The sequence below is a fragment of the Protopterus annectens genome, chromosome 8.part1, assembly GCF_019279795.1.
Source record: "Protopterus annectens isolate FY-2018-M chromosome 8.part1, PAN1.0, whole genome shotgun sequence".
NCBI lineage: Eukaryota > Metazoa > Chordata > Ceratodontiformes > Protopteridae > Protopterus > Protopterus annectens.
Genome location: NC_056742.1, coordinates 34,300,328 through 34,318,319, shown reverse-complemented (window position 1 = coordinate 34,318,319; position 17,992 = coordinate 34,300,328).

Genomic DNA, 17,992 nt, shown 5'->3' with positions numbered 1-17,992 from the left:
TCATTCCTTCTACATTGTGAAAGATGTGAATGACAACTTGCACATCCAATTCCTTGCCAAACAAGGCCTGCAGGGCTGAATATCATATGTTTTGAAGCTCTATATGATACCTCCCTATAATTTATCAGAATGAAAGAAACATATACATTATGCTATACTAGTGACTTCTCATTAACTGTCCTTCTCATACATAGTCTGGGATCACAGACATTTCTCACTGCTGTGGACTAGCATTGTGCACACTATATCTAGTTTGCTGGCATGCCCAGGAGTGTCAAGTGAAACAAAAGGAGCTGTGCACTCCTTTCTCAGAAGGAGGATCACAGCACTGTGCAGCATGTCAGTACAATACAGTCAAGAAGTGTCAAGTTGCTTACAAAATGTTTACTATGCTACATGTTACTGCTGTGCTATGGTCCACCATGATACTCTGGAGTGAATCATAAAATGTTTCAGTCTGTAAGCAGGATGGTGGACTAGTTGGTCATTCTTATAGTATAGTAATGAGGGCATTTGTAGGTGTGTGAGATCCCACTGGTGGGAGCTTGACATCATCACTGTATGAAGATGGATCGTTTTAGTGTGAGGTAGCAGCCTGCACTGTAGGGAACTCTGTTGCCAGTTGGGATTTTTCCTCTGTGCAGTACAGGTCTTGAGACACTTAACTGGTTTATGTTGCTGAGTATCATATTACACTAAAGTAATGCAGTAAGGTCCCTCACCTGATTATGTACTCTCTACATTCTGTATGACAAAGCACAAGAACATTAGCGGTGTGAAGAACATCCTAAGGTTGACTCTAAGGCTGCAAGAAAAAAGGCAACACATTCATAATCTGCTTCATAGTGAGAGCAACATTATGAATACTAAGAAATAACTAAGCAATGTTTAAAGTTATATTTACTGTTGGTGATTGCAGCATTATCAATTACTTTAATGTGACACATATTTTTCATTGTATATCAAGGAACATACAGAGAATGCGAGTGTGGATTACTGTGCTAAGTAGCACTAACCTTTGTGTAGTATGTTGTTGCTGTCCAATGAATCCACCCCCATATGGTTCAGACAGTATTCCTGGGGAACAGTTGAACTGCATATGTTATTGAGAAGGGGGGGGGTGTCTGCATGCATACTTCATGCAGAGAGTACAATGTTTTACACAATATGGCAAGACTAGATTGGTGTTGTCACATTGCATACAAATCTTCATAGATCACCGAGGGATTTAGTGCACAAGTATATTGTATAGCAATCCTGCTCCACCATGTGGCAATGTTAATGAATCCCAGCTACAATCAGCTTTGTTTATCACTAGAAATACTTCACATTTTTTAATGGTTGTTTATTTTTCATGAATGTTATATTGTACCAGGCAAAGGTAATCTATCATTAAAACCTGTATTTTTTTACAGTAACTCAAAGTAACATCATATATTTACTTAAGATGCTAAATTAATATATATCCTTTACAAGAGTTCCGATTTAACTTTATTTAAGGCTTTTTCCATATACTCACCTTCTTTCTAACATCACACAAATGAATAGCCTGGCAGTTGGTGCAAAGATTAATGCTGTGCACTGGGGCCAGATGGGGGTCAGTACTGTGCACTGGGCCTGATGGGGATATGGCTGTGCACTGTAGTTCTTGTTAGACAGGGTTTGATTCCTTCAGCTCCTATTTGGCTATTGTGTGATGTTGACGAAATCACTTAACCAGACAGTGCTTATTGGCAACTACAAATCTGGGCTAGGCTCTTAAATGGTCCACGGGACTCCAAGCGTATTAACTACCTGTTGTTGTATCTTTTGGCTTTTCCCGGTTAGGGGCCACCACAGCAGAACTCCGGTCCACTAATGAGTACCTATTAACCTAAAAACCTACTTGATAAAAGATGAGCAGTGCCGAAATCAGTCTAAAACTACTGGTAGGAGGAACCTCCATCCCACATTAAAAGAAAAAAAACATATATCCTTCCTTGTAACACCATACTGTATGTTGAAACAGAAACTGGAAACTCCCAGTCATACCTTTCAACTGTCCAGATATTTTCAGAATGTCCTGACTTTCTGCTTCATATTTTTGTTGTGTTCTTCATAAAATTTGTCATTTTCTGGTAAATCACTGAGGATTAAAGTCACTAAATAATAACATAATCTTGAGTTTTAGACTTCATATCATTCAGAAAATGCATGCTAACACAAATTCTGTTGTTCTATCAACTTTCTGAGTTTATAAGAGCAATATTTAAATACGTCCCCCCATTATTTTAGGCTTTGTCTAGAGTTCTTGTGATAAGAAGTTGAGAGGTATGCTCTCAGCATATTTGCCTTTCAATATTATCATGGTTTGAAGCAGGAATATGCTATATTGTGTCACAGGACATTTGATTTCCCTTCAACAGAGAGGTTAAGAATGATCAGCCACAGAGAGCAGGAAAGGATTAACTTGTAAAGCTTATGCTCTTTCAGAAGGCATGAGAAGCTAAAATTTCCATCATCTTATTAGAGTACATGCTTGATTTATGCAGGACTAATTAACCTGCTGTAATTTTAATTATTCTGATTCAATGAATGTTTCTTCATTAATTAAGCTGTGGTTGTCATCGGAAGAATGGAATATTGTTAGGCTGCCAGCATTCTGAAGGGTTTCTCTGATTTATTCAAAGTTCTGTTATAATATTAGTGATATAACTGTCTATTCATTCATGCCTGTTGTCCATATGTATACCTATTATGTTTTCTTCATGTCCATATATAATATCTACATTATGATCTGCCTTTTCAAATAAACCCAAAAGATATGTTCTGTAGAATATAAATGGTAGCTGTACATTTAGTATGTAAAATTATACTTACATTCTTTTACAAAGGTATTGTCGGTCAGTATTCCTCAGCATTGAGAGAAAGAGAAAGAAAATAAATTATCAAATGTAAGATCAAAACCTGAGTGCATGACAAGTGGCAAAGAATGATACTAAGAACATTAAGTGACCCTGCCTTTCTTAAAAGCTTTATCCAATATGCTAGCAAAGGATTTTACAGGATACTAGAAAAAACATGAAAATTCCATTCTTTTTCCATAACTGCATTTCAAATGAATTGAGGTATCACAAAACTGATTTCCATTGATTCTTATGTCGGAATGTCCATGTTGTTAGAACTGCAGCTTCTAGCCCGTTTGCTAATAAGAATGTCTGCAAAATGTCAGTTCTGCACTAGGATATAGACAAACCACGTATACTAAAAATCAATGCTAGCATTCAGAATCAGTTTTTCAAAACATATTTGCATAGGTAGTGAATGCATCTAATTATTTAGACGTTAAATGTTTACCAAGAATGCAGTGTTCTCTACATTTAGGTTCATACATACATACATACATTAGTACTAAGCTAACTGTAGAACTGTAAAAATTTCTGTAGGTGTGCTGTGTTTCAAATATTAACAGAACTAGTACGCTTGTGGAACTAGATGGCATTTACCAATTCCATAATATTTTTGATATTTAAGCATGTATATTGTATTTTCAAAGTTAAACAGGCTGCAGGCATGAGACTAGTTTTATACACCATGAGTTGTTTAGTTATACTGAATATATGTCTTACAATAGAGATGTAGTTTAAAAACATTTACAATAGCAATGGTAGAAGTAAACCTTAGTCTGCATTAACTATGCATAGGATTATGCTAAGGAAATCCTTAATTTTGCAGTATGCCATTCAAAAACATTATGCAGTGAAATATATGTGATTAGGTGACATACGGATAGTGACCAATAACAATTTTGCAGTGGGCTGCAGTATTAATATTGTGCCAGCATTCCATGTCATTAACAGGAGATGGCAGTGCTGAGTGCCTCTTCTGTAGATGTAGATGTAATGCCATTAAAAAAGAAAAAAAAGACCATTTTCTTGTATAAAAAGGAAGGCACCACTTTTTGTACTAATAACCTGAGGAATGCACACATATCAGTATATAAAAGACCATCAAGCTCTGTCACATCATGCATCCAGGTTTAAGACATACACGACTCAACAAAGGTTCTAATATTGCGTTGTGCCTTTCCCTAAACGTACTCGGTCCGGCATATTAATCTGTTTTTCTTATTTGTCCATGTTTCTGGAATCCATGTGCTACATCACTGTATGCTGCCAGAATATGCATATGGAGAAATTCAGGCGTTTGCCCATATATCATACTGCTTGTCATAACATTGAGAGTTCCAGATTCTTTATTTCTGTGATTAACTTGTTCTCAGTAATGATGTTTCATATGATGCGTGGTCCACTAAGCTTATGCCATCCCTATATTCTGTGTTAGCAAACCCTAGGAATATTGCCAGTGTGAGGGTGGCATACAGCTACCCAAAAGAAGGTAAACAATCACATTGTGCTTTATAATGAAAGCAACAACATGAGTATTATCAGATAATTAGACAGTGTTTAATAATTATATTTGGGTCTACTGATTGTGGTATTAATGTTAGTTTTTTCATATTCTAGTCAATAAATGAAACAATAAAATTATCACCACCAACTACATGAAAAATGAATACTAGAATATGCACTTTTTCTTATTGTAATATTCATGCTTTGGGTGAGTCATTAAATCAAGGTCCCATCTGCCTGAGTTGCTGGTAAATCAGGTGGATGTATAAGATTCCATGACAACTATCAAAAAGAGTAGGGGCCCTTAATTTATATACTAAAAGAACTCTTATTTATAACATATTTACATATTTACAAACATTTACAAATGTACAAATGAATTGATATACAAATATATTCACACATATGCATAATTTTCCTTATAATCATACTAAATTTTCATCCCTATTAGATCCTCACTCCTTTTTCCATTACCGCCATCTGATTTCACTTAATGCTGTTGCTAAAATTCATTTCTGAATAAAAATAATTTCATTTATTCTTTCATTCCACAAAACCCATATGACATAAAATAACATTTTATCCATTCTTTTGACCTATTTTTTACTTCAATTCTTATAATATCCATATTTAATCATATTCATGTTCACTTTATCCACTTCTTTTATATCTTCAAAAAGATCTTCTTTTCATAAATTTTCCCATAACTTGTTTTTTTTTACTCTTTCACATTTCAAAAAACATATGCTGTGTAGTTTCTTCTTCTTGACAAGATAAACATATTCTATCACTTTTCTGATTATATGGCATATTTTGTTTCACTGGTATTTTTTTACCAGTCTCCACTAATAAATCTTGTCATTCTACTTTCTTATTATGCCATTATCTTCTTATTTTATAGCTTTAATTTTTCATCTGTCAGATTTTCCCATGGTTTTACATAGTAATGTTTTATTATTACATTGTTATACCATACTTTTCTTTCTTTTTCTATATCATCAGTTTTTATTTTCCACAAAAATATACTTTTATTGGTAACATTTAATTCTTCATTTATACACTTTTTCTCTTTTCATTTTTTACCATACCTCAAAATTTATCATACTTATATGTGTACAGTTTTACTACTAATCTCTCATCTTTGTCATTTTTCCACTTTAACCCTTTGTACAAATTTAATGAAGCAGCATATATCACTGGGTCAATTAAACCAAAACCTCCTTCCTCTTTATTTACACACAAAACTCCTCTTTTTACTTGGTTTAATCTAGAACCCCATATAAATGAAAAATATATCTGTAATAATTTATTTTCAAATACTGCTGGCAACATCAGTATACTCGCTAAGTATGATATTTTTCCCAGAAGTATTGAACTTATCAAATAAGCCTTTTTTCTGAATGATAATTTATATGTTCTTCAAATAATACAGATTTGTTTTATTTCAGATTTGTTTTATTTCTTCTCTTGTTTTTCCAACTGAAATCTCCTTAAATCTTTATTACCAACTACTATACCTAATACAGAAATGCCATTCAATGTAAAATATATACCCCTATCTGTACTACATGAAGTAAACCTTTAGTTTTCTCTTTATTAAAAGCTGTCCATATCACCCCTAGACACTCATTTGTGCAAATGTTTACTTCTTTTATCCAAATTTTGTTTTTTGCAATTATTATAATGTCATCTGCATATGTTAATAAGGATAGGAATGCTTAAGCTTGCAGCTGCTATTTACTCCTTCTCCCTCATGTTGTAATTTATTTGACATACTATCATATTCATAATCAATACAAACAGTATACAACTCACTGGACATCCTGTCTTACACCACTCTTCATATCCACCTCTTTACTTAACCAGCCATTTGCAAGTATTTTTATTTTATTATTGCTATACATTGACATACATAATTTCCTAACTTGCTCACTTATATTATCTCATTATTTGCCATAGGATATCACATCCAATTGTATCAAATGTCTTATTAAGGTCTCCTATCAAGATTGTTGCTTCTTCTTTTCTATTCATAATATATTCCACAATTTTCTAACTATCATTAATAATTCTTGACAACCCTTCCCCTTAACACTATATATACTACCTTCCATAATATTTTCCATTTTAGTTTCAAATCTCTTTTGTATTATTTTCATAAAGATCTTATAATCATTATTATTCAATACTATTAGTGTCCAGTTTTTTAATTGTCTTCTATCTTCCTTCTTCCATACAAATTTAATTATTCCACTGCATAACTCCTCTGGTCCATTTGTTTGACAAATGCAAGGGTATGATTTAATGCTGATGGTGTGGATGGCCGAATGATAGATATGTTGATGGTGCAGATGGATGAACGGTTGTTGTGTCAATGGTACAGAATGTCGATACAGGTAAATGGGGTTGGGGGTGAAAGTGCATGTGTGTGTATGTGAGTTAGGGTTAAGGTCAGGGTAAGTGAAGGAGGGGTGTTATGTGTCTGTGTTTGAGATTGTGTATTTTATGGTAAGGGAAAGGGTTAGGTTAGGGGACAGATATAGTGTTGTTTGTCAATGTTTCTATGCCTGAGCCTGTCTTGTATAGTGCAGTGATAAGGGAAGGTTTTAGTGACCTTAAGGTGTGGGGTTAGGGTTAGAGTTATGGGAAGGGGCAGCATTAGTATTAGGGTTAGCACCCATTAGTAATGTGGTGCAGGGGGAAATCCCCCTATACTTAGATTCATGGATTCATAGGTTCATTGCTAACTACTGAGTCAAACACCTTAACCATTATACCAGCCCCAACCATTAGCTGTATATATTATTTTTCATCCATTTCCTTTCTTTTTTCATTTGTATTTGTTCCTTTAAATTTTCTTATTCTGTCTTTTACCCTTTTACCAATATTTTTCTTTTACTATCTCCCAATTTGTCTTCTTCATCACTTATTTTAAAGCCTTCTTCTGTGTCAACTTTATTACGTCTTACTCATCTATTTTTCTTCTATTTATACTACTCCTAAAATTTCTTCTCTTTGTTCATTTTCTTCTCTTTTTTCTTTTTTACTTACTCTTATTTTCATTTTTACCATCCATATATGTCCATTTTTTTTACATTTGTAACATTTCAATTCACATTTTTTTGCAGCTGTTCCATTTCCCCATAAGCATAACATTTTCTTTTATCACAGTTACTTACCAAATGTCCTTCTTGTTTTGGGGTTTCCACACTTTTTTATCACACCCCATTCCACTACACATTTAGCATGCTTGATGCATGTATATTTTTTTCTCTTTCTATTTTTAAAATAATATTACAATCCCATTGATGATAGCCCATCTGTCTCCTGATCTAATAACACAGTCAGAAACATGGCTCAAACCCCATGTCACTGACAATGAAATCCTTCCCCTGGATACAATATCTTCCGCCTAGACAGATTGCACAAACAAGGTGGAGGTGTAGCCATAATCTACTCTAATCAACTGACCTTGACCTCTATGTCCATCCCACCCCCCCAAAATTACATCCCGCAAAACTCCTAAATGTAATCTGCAATCTTAACAAACATAAACAACTTGCAATAGCTGTCATTTATATCCCTTGGCAATAACATCCAAATCCTTGAACAGATTATCACCTGGATAACTCATCATATCTTTTATGAGACCATAATTCTGGGTGACGTTAACATTAATTGGCAGACCCTGCGTACAGACTCCCCTACCACCAGCATAAATCCACACGTCTTTTCACAACTAATCTTAACCCCCATACACTTCAACAAGCCAAACAACCAAGGTACTATGCTAGACAGGATCCTAGTCTCCACCCTAACTTTTACCACAACCTACAAATTCTACCTGACTTTTTAAGTGACCACCTTCCCACTTGCATCCAATGATTCTAAAAGCATTCCATCAAATTTCATAAACTCAAAGAATGCTATAGCCTCTCCAATTCTGACCGTGATATATTCAACAACAGATTTGCCTCTGTTGACTGGTCCTTTCTTTTCCACCTACCCCTCGATGATGTTATACAACAATTCAACCAAATGTTTCTTGATATTCTTAACTCCCTAGCTCCCCCCAGGAAAATCCAAATAAAAGATCTCTTTGCTCCATGGCTCTCACAAACTGCTTGAACTTTAATGCACAAAACAGACAATACTTGGAAAAACTGGCTAAAATCCAACTCTCAAACTCATCTACAAAACTATAAGAAACTCCTTAACCTCACAAAAAACATGTGTATATATATATATATATATATATATATATAGATATATATATATATATATATGTATTTATATATGTATGTGTGTATATATATATACACATATATACACATATATTTACATATATATATATATATATATATATTTACATATACGCACACACACACACACACACACACACACACACACACACACACACACACACTCAGACAAGCAAAACGTCTATCTAAAGCCCCAAACCAATCCCTACAGCAATCCAAAAATGTTCTGGAACACAAGTACGATTCTACATCCTGGTAACCCCACAACACCAAACTCTTTCCCCAACAATTATCCAAATGAAACAGCCACCATTCTTACCTCTTACTTCATCGACTCCATTAGCAAACTAACTCCATGTGGTCAAACCCCTAACCTCTCTATCCCCCCATCTTGATCATAAAATCACCTTCTCCCTACAAAACAGTTCCCACTGCTTACATGAGATCACTTTTCAATAAACTAAAGACATGGTCTTCCTCTGCTGATAATCTACCACCCCTATTCCTCAAACTTGCAGCCAGTTCAATAACCTTCCCTGTTTCTGTCCTGATCAACGAATCTACTCAGGTATCTATCAACCCCTATATATGGAAAAAATTCTTTACTATACCTATTCATAAGGAGGATACTCCACTTACCTCTCTAACTACAGACCTATAGACATTCTATCCCCTTTCCAAATTTCTTGAAAAATGTTTACATAAGCAGCTTTCTAATTATCTTCTTCAGAAAAATCTCCTCACTCCTACCCAACATGGCTTCCGCTCTAACCACCCCACAAATATTACTTTAATCTCCTTCTCATAAACTATCTCTTAAGCCAGAGACAGCAATTAACTTGTTTTCTATTTCTTGACCTCTCAAAAGCCTTTTATACTGTCTCTAACCAGAAACTTCTTACCAGACTGTCTGATCTCAGTCTCTCCTTTTCTTCACTAAAATGGTTCACAAGCTTCCTCACTAACAGACAGCACTCCATTAGATGTCACTCTGTCTCCTTCTCTTTCCTCCCTGTCTTTACAGGTGTATCCCAGTGCTCCATTCATGGACCACTACTATTAATCATATTCACCAATGACATGCACACTTCCTGCTCTCACTCCTCTCTCATCCAATAGGCTGATGATTCAGCCATCATCCTCATCTTTGACAATATCTCTCACCTTTACACTTTAACATGAAATTCTTTCACCTCTGTTGAATCTTGGTTAACTGAGAACCACCTAATCCTTAACCCAAAATAAAATAAATTCTCAAACTTCTCCTGTTCCTCCCAAAATCACTTTCACAGCATAACTTCACTTGACAACACTGTTATCAATGCAGAACTTCATACAAATCTCCTAGGAGCTATTACTGACAATCAACTTAAATGTGATCTTCGTATCCTAAACTGCATAAAAAAGACCCACCAGAAATTGGGTCTACTCTACTTGCAAAATCTACTCTAAAGTCTAAGTTTGAACTCATTTAAAACAAAATTGATAGACTTGCTATAAAGCAACCTTACAGTTCTCGTCACTGCCTCTCCCTTAAGTCTATTTCCTGGCTTGAACTCCCCCACCAACTCCTATCTTCTCAACTTCTCATCATCCACTGTATCCTCAATAAACCTATCTCCTGCTCTGCCATCTCATCCCTCATCTCATTATACACCCCCTCTCACTCTCTCAGGAGCTCTGACCAGTACCTCCTGGATATCTACAAACCAAAAAAAGAAAACGATCAGCCAACAACTGTTCAGCTACACAATTGCCCTAGCCTAGAACATACTCTCTCTGGATATCAGTCTATAACAAACACTTATAACTTCAAAAAGGTCTTAAAAGAAACACTACTAAACTCTTGTATCTACTCATGCCAAAATTCCACCTAACACTCTAACTCTGATCCCTACTTTATTTCTCATAAACCTTCCACCCTCCCCCTCTTGACTTTCTATCTACTACTCCTGTATCTTTCTTGCTAGCTGTACTATACTATTGCCTACCCCCCTCAGCTGACCTCCCACCTCTCTTACTTCACTGCCTACTCATCTAACTCTTCAGGCTCTGCTTCTATTACTTCACTGCCTAAGAACTTATGTACTGTAGCTTTTATATAGTCTTAGAACTTAAGTATTGACTGCATTGCTGCTTTTCATTGTTATAACCTTATTGATAGCAATATTTACATCAGTACCCCAAGCTTACACTAATATCCGAAAGTCTAATCTACAGAATGTGATGTTTTCTTTTTGCCTTGTAATTGTTATTGTACTTTCTTTTTGTGCATATGGAGCTTTTTTCCCCAGGCCCCCACTGAAAATGGGGTCTAGCTTAGTCGTACATACCTGGTTAACAAACAGCAAATAAATAAATAAATAACCTCCTTTTTATCATAAACTTTTCAATGTCCAGTACTTCTTTACATAAAGATTTAAAATATCCTTTCAGAGTCTCTCTTTCCACCTCTGTTTAAAATTGAACATACATTTTCTTTTTTGTTTCCATGTTAAATGCTTTTATCACATAAAGATTCTAAAGGTTAAAGTTTCATTTTTTCATATTCTCCAAGAAAATTTTTCATTGAAAAACAATCTCAAATATAATACCACAAAATGTCTCTTTGTTACTAAGAATAGATGCTCTTACTTCATGCGGTTCCACACTCAAAGCAACTATTAAATTGTCCCACACTTCATATCTGTCCATTTCTTTGTCTTCTTTACTTTGAAACCTTACCATGAACTTCTGTTTTTAATTTTCTTCTTCCTTATTCTTTTCTGATACTCCCTTTTTGCCTTCTTTTACTTTCTTTGATTATGTTTTTTTCAGCTCATCACTTTTTCTTTTCTGCTATCCCCTTTGTGCCTTCTTTTACTTTCTTTGCTTATGTTTTTATTTCATCTCATCACTATTCTTCGTATTGCTTCTGCCTCTTCTTTTTGTATTTTCTTCATAATGTCCTCTGAGGAAACATCTCTATTATTTTATGGCTGTCTCCACATCACCATTTTTTTAAGTAAATTTTTTTAAGTTTCTCTGGGCTGTCTCTGCTCTTGAAACAGAAACAGGAAGTGCTCATGCAAAATGGGTCCCACTCGAAACAATAATGAGTAGGGGAAGTTCCTGATACATAGGCTAAATTATTTCCTCTAGCAGTATAAATAGCACCTCAGGTCTTTCCTAAAATGAGGCTACTAGTCTAATAGAACTAACCTGGTGAACAGAGAATAAATACATAAAAATAAATAAAATTGACATCCTGGCAATTTTGAAAGCACAGTAGTTCCACAGTTAAGGTTGCTGCCGCACATTGTTTTGGTCAGAGTGTATTTCCTTACCAAATTGTCATTTGTGTAGACTAACATGTCCTTCCTGAGTCACCAACCCCCCCTGCCCTGAGGATCACCAACTTCCTACTACCACATGATAAAGACATAGCTTCTCAGATGCCCACAGGTTTGCTGGTGTGATATGTGTGTGTGTTTGTGTGTGTGTGTGTGTGTGTGTGTGTGTGTGTGTGTGTGTGTGTGTGTGTGTGTGTGTGTGTGTGTGTGTGTGTGTGTGTGTGTGTGTGTGTGTGTGTGTGTGTGTGTTGTGATGTGGACTAATGTCCCATCAAGAACTGATTTCATTAAATGCAAGGGTGTTGTCCAGTTCCTCTGCAACCTGGAATAGGATAAACAGAGTATGGTAGAATGAGTGAATTAATTTTGACAGTTTAATTCAATCTACTGGCTTCAGTAAGAAAATGATTTGACTTAATAACAGCAGAATAATAATAATAATAATAATAATAATATTTGTTTACACATACTATATGTTGACTCAAACAATGATGCAAGGAATGTATGTTCAGTTTTTAAGGAATTAAGTTCAAGATTACCCATATCTTCTCTGTTTATGAGGCTACATTCAGAAACCGTACTTACCAAGTTTGTATTGACAGGCCAAGCTGATAGATGAATGCTGAAATCCAAGGCATAATTTATCAAAAAGACTGCCAAAAGGAGCACTCTAGGAAAATTTGAACATGGACTTTGATGAAATGTGTTATGTCATTCAGAGACTTAGTAATACCTTCCCACCGTCATTGTGCCAATCTTCCCAAAAGTCTAGTATCATACTGATAGCAGGTAGAAGCTGTGGCAAAATAAGCAGATTCACATAAGTGTATGTGTGCTGTATTCCTTGTCTGAAACAAGCAATGAAGGAAGGATTTCTAGGCCACAAACTGCTTTATTCACTTCTTTTGTATTAACCATGATCATAATGTGACCCAATTCACTGAGATTCCCTACCATGCAACACTGTTTTACTAGTGAAAGTCAGATTAAACAACAACTGCATTAATCAGAAGAACTAGTCAGCACAGACCTATTATCTTGACTGTGTTATGCAGTCCATTTCTTTGAATCACAGGTAACCATAATGCATTGCACTTAACTATAATTCAGCTTTCAGGCTAAGCAAATTGCTTTTTGAATAGGGTTCAATATTTTTAGGAAAATGGAAATCTACACTTGGAAATTTAAACAGGCAATCTTTTTACCTGACCAACAATTGCAGTTTGACAAGTTTTCAGTAAGCACTAATTATATTTATCATCATATATGGAATGGAATCTTCCATTGTAATAAGCACAGAAATTAATTACCAGTGAATGTGTGATATTCCTGCTGTTTTTCCATTAATCATTAAGAGTTTTTCATTAATTAAAGTTGGCTAATGAGATGACTGTACCCAAGGGTGAGAGACTGGTGATTGGAGCAGATTTCAATGGGCATGTTGGTGAAGGGAACAGAGAGGATGAGGAAGTGATGGGTAGGTATGGTGTTAAGCAAAGGAATACAGAAGGTCAGATGGTAGTGGATTTTGCGAAAAGGATGGACATGGTTGTGATGAATACATAGGGAGGAGCATAGGGTGACATACACGAGTGGAGGAAAATGCACACAGGTAGATTATATCTTATGTAGAAGGGCCAGTCTGAAGGAGATTGGAGACTGTAAAGTGGTGGCAGGGGAAAGTGTAGTTAGGCAGCATAGGATGGTGGTTTATAGGATGACATTGGTGATCAAGAAGAGGAGGATGAGTGTGAGGGCAGCACCAAGGATCAAATGGTGGAAAATGAAAAAGGGTAATTGTGAGGCGATGTTCAGGGAGGAGTTAAGTCAGGCACTGGGTGGCAGTGAAGAGTTACCAAATAGCTGGGTAACTACAGCAGAGCTAGTAAGAAAGATGACTAGAAAGGTGCTTGATGTGACATCTGGAAAGAGGAAGGAGGAAGGAGGACAAGGAGACCTGGTTGTGGAATGAAGAAGTACAGGAGAGTATACAGAGAAAGAGGCTGGTGAAGAAGAAGTGGGATTGTCAAAGAGATGAAGAAAGTAGACAAGAGTATAAGGAGCTGAGGTGCATGGCAAAGAGAGAGGTGGTGAAGGCTAAGGATAAGGCGTATGAAGAGTTGTATAAAAGGTTGGAAACTAAGGAGGGAGAAAAGGACCTGTACCAATTGGCTAGACAGAGGGACCGAGCTAGTAAAGATGTGCAGCAGGTAAGGGTGATAAAGGATAATGAGGGAAATGTACTCACAAGCAAGGAGAGTGTGTTGAGCAGATGGAAAGAGTACATTGAGGGGTTGATGAATGAACAGAATGAGAGGGAGAGAAGGTTGAATGATGTGTGGAGAGTGAATCATGAAGTGCAGTGGATTAGCAAGGAGGAAGTAAGGATAGCTATGAAGAGGATGAAGAATGGAAAGGCTGTTGGTCCAGATGACATACCTGTGGAAGCATGGAGGTGTTTAGGTGAAATGGCAGTGGAGTTTTTAACTAGATTGTTTAATGAAATCTTGGAAAGTGAGAGGATGCCTGAGGAATGGAGTAAAAGTGTTTTGGTACCGATTTTTAAGAATAAGGGTGATGTGCAGAGCTGTAGTAACTATAGAGGGACTAAACAGATCAGTCACAGCATGAAGTTATGGGAAAGAGTAGCGGAAGCTAGGTTAAGAAGGGAGGTGATGATTAGTGATCAGCAGTATGGTTTCATGCCAGGAAAGAGCAGTACAGATGTAATATTTGCTCTGAGAGTGTTGATGGAGAAGTACAGAGAAGGTCAGAAGGAGTTGCATTGTGTCTTTGTGGATTTAGAGAAAGCATATGACAGGGTGCTTAGAGAAGAGTTGTGGAATTGTATGAGGAAGTCGGGAGTGTCAGAGAAGTATGTAAGAGTGGTACAGGATATGTACGAGGGTAGTGTGACAGCAGTGAGGTCTGCGGTGGGAGTGACAGATGTGTTTAAGGTAGAGGTGGGATTACATCAAGGATCAGCTCTGAGCCCTTTCTTATTTGCAGTGGTGATGGACAGGTTGACAGATGAGATCAGACTGGAGTCCCCGTGGACTATGATGTTTACAGATGACATTGTGATCTGTAGTGAGAATTGGGAACAGGTGGAGGAGACCCTGGAGAGGTGGAGATATGATCTAGAGAGAAGAGAAATGAAGGTCAGCAGGACTAAGACAGAATATATGTGTGTGAATGAGAGGGAGGATAGAGGAATGGTGAGGATTCAGGGAGTAGAGGTGGCGAAGGTGGATGAGTTTATGTACTTGGGATCAACAGTTCAGAGTAATGGTGAGTGTGAAAGAGAGGTGAAGACGAGAGTACAGGCAGGGTGGAGTGGGTGGAGAAGAGTGTCAGGAGTTATTTGTGACAGACGAGTACCAATAAGAGTGAAAGGGAAGGTCTATAAGAGGGTAGTGAGACCAGCTATGTTATGTGGGTTGGAGGCAGTGGCATTTACAAAAAGGCAGGAGTCAGAGCTTGACGTGGCAGAGTTGAAGATGTTAAGATTTGCACTGGGTGTGACGAGGATGGACAGGATTAGGAATAAGTATATTAGAGGGTCAGCCCAGGTTGGAAGGTTTGTAGACAAAGCCAGAGAGGCAAGATTACATTGGTTTGGACATGTGCTGAGGAGGGATGCAAAGTATATTGGGAAAAAGATGCTAAGAATGAAGCTGCCAGGTAACAGGAAAAGAGGAAGGCCTAAGATAAGGTTTATGAGTGTGGTGAGAGAGGGCATGCAGGTGGTTGGTGTGACAGAGCAAGATGTAGAGGACAGAAAGAAATGGAAACAGTTGATCTGCTGTGGCAACCCCTAATGGGAGCAGCTGAAAGAAGAAGAATGAATTAGAGTAAGTCAAGAAGATACTGCTACAGCAAATGTTGAACAATTTCCTAATATTTCCTGGAAATAACTCTAGAACTTGGGAAAGATCATAAGTGGTAAAAAAGTAGAGGAGCTTTATGATTTTTTACACTGCATTGTTAATAGTTGAAGAGCCATGTATTTTATAATAAAACAGTGTTTAAAAATAGGAAGTAATAGGCGTTTGGTTTTTTGAGGGTTCGCTCATATGATCATTCACTGTAAAATGATTTATTTTAGAGGCTCGCTCATATTCATTGTTTCATGAGACCCTCCATCAGAGATGATACCAAAGAACATGAACATCAGACTACAAAGCCACACCCAGACCCATGACAGCCAGCAGAGCAGCTTGTTTTCTATCCTTCATAGATTCATAGATGTTTACTAGGCTAAAGACAGCTAGGGCCCTTATAGGCCTAGCCATGCAACCAAAATGCGATCCAGAAATTAGATTTTTTATAGGAGGTGATTTACTGACAACCTAAGTCCATCAGAGACATAAGCATGAGACCAGGGGCAAAATTCTGATTAAACATCCATTGGTCGAAGTCCCATTTAAATAGAGTTATGGAGGAACTGTGCTTCAACAGATAAAGAGACTGTTACAGAGAATGAGAATTTATATCTCTCTCTCCAATGTGCTATTTATGTTGCAAGCGCAGTTTAGGATTTTTTATCCAGTAGTTCTGATTCTGTTTGTTTTTCAGATGTACAAAAGGCTCAGTAAAATAGGGTCCAGGGATGTCTTGTACTCCAGGCAAAGATCATCTCTCAGATGTCTGTGTGATACGAAATAAAGGAACAGGGCTTTGGGGCAATCGGCATAGAACATTGTGCTTGCTCCCTGTATTCTTTTTGCAAGGAACATTTGTGGACATTCCAGTTGCTGCATGTGTCTGGCCAGGTACATACTGAAAGGGACATTATATTCTATGATGGGTCTGGTGAGGGCCAAGCACAGTGGTACAATGACCTTTCTGGACATAGATGGCATTCCCTTATTTATAAGTTGAGATATATATAGAAGGATTCTCCTACTACTTTGGATGCATGCTGGTCAATGGACAGGTTATCTACATGAGTTCCCAGATCCCCGCCTGGTGAATTAACTTTTAGGTGTAGTTATCTGGGGTGGCCGACTTCCCAAAAGGTACTATAATGCATTTCTTGGCATTGTGTTTTAAAATATGACATTTGCAGTAAGCTTTTATCTGTATTAGAGCTTCCTGTAGGGTATTTATATGTTGGGGAAATTCTATGACTGCCTCTAGTTAGCAATCATCTACAGTCTTTCAAAGATAAATAATAATGAGCTGAATATATGAAGCTGAAACTGGATCTGGTCTCAGTGCAGGCTTTGAAAAAAAATTGCCCACCTCTCTAGTGCAGCACTGAAAGCTTGGGCCCACAGAGGTTGGCTGGGCAGGCTTTTCTCATGCCAACATGGACGCAGGCTTCAGTAATACTAAAGGCAGTCAAACTTAAAGACAAATTTGGTAACTCCAATTAAAGAATCAATGAAGTTGTACAGACTTTATGCATCTCAAATGGAACAACCTTCAGCAAAGCAACTGGAGGTTTTCCTAATGCAGCTAATCTTCTCTCCCTTATTCAAGAGAAGGCTGCCAGTTTAAAGAAGCCTTGGAGAATGTGTAAGAGATAATAATAAATGCACCAAGAGACAAAGCATTAGGCTGTAGCTGGGTTACTATGAAAGTTTATAAACTCAGTCCTTTTAAATGACTTAACAGTAGCCTCTCCTGAAACATTACAGGAGATGCTTAATAAGGACTATGCCCAATTCTTCCTTACTGAACCTCTCACTGTATCGTGACCCAAGCAGAAAAAGATACCTTATTGGTAGAAAACTGCAGATCCATGTTAACAGTAAATGTAGAATCCAGATCATATGCTTCTGTTTTAGCCAAATACCTACAATCCCTTTTCTGACAACAAGAAACTCCCTTCTAAGGCTTATTAAGGGGAACTCCAGCACTGACCATAACTATTTGCTATTTACTTATATGCAGACCCAGTAGAAAGCATCTGTATCACTCATTGCATCATTTGTTAATTGTGAGAAGACATTTGACTTGCTTACACAGACAGACTCCCTGTGGTGAGTGCTAGAGCATC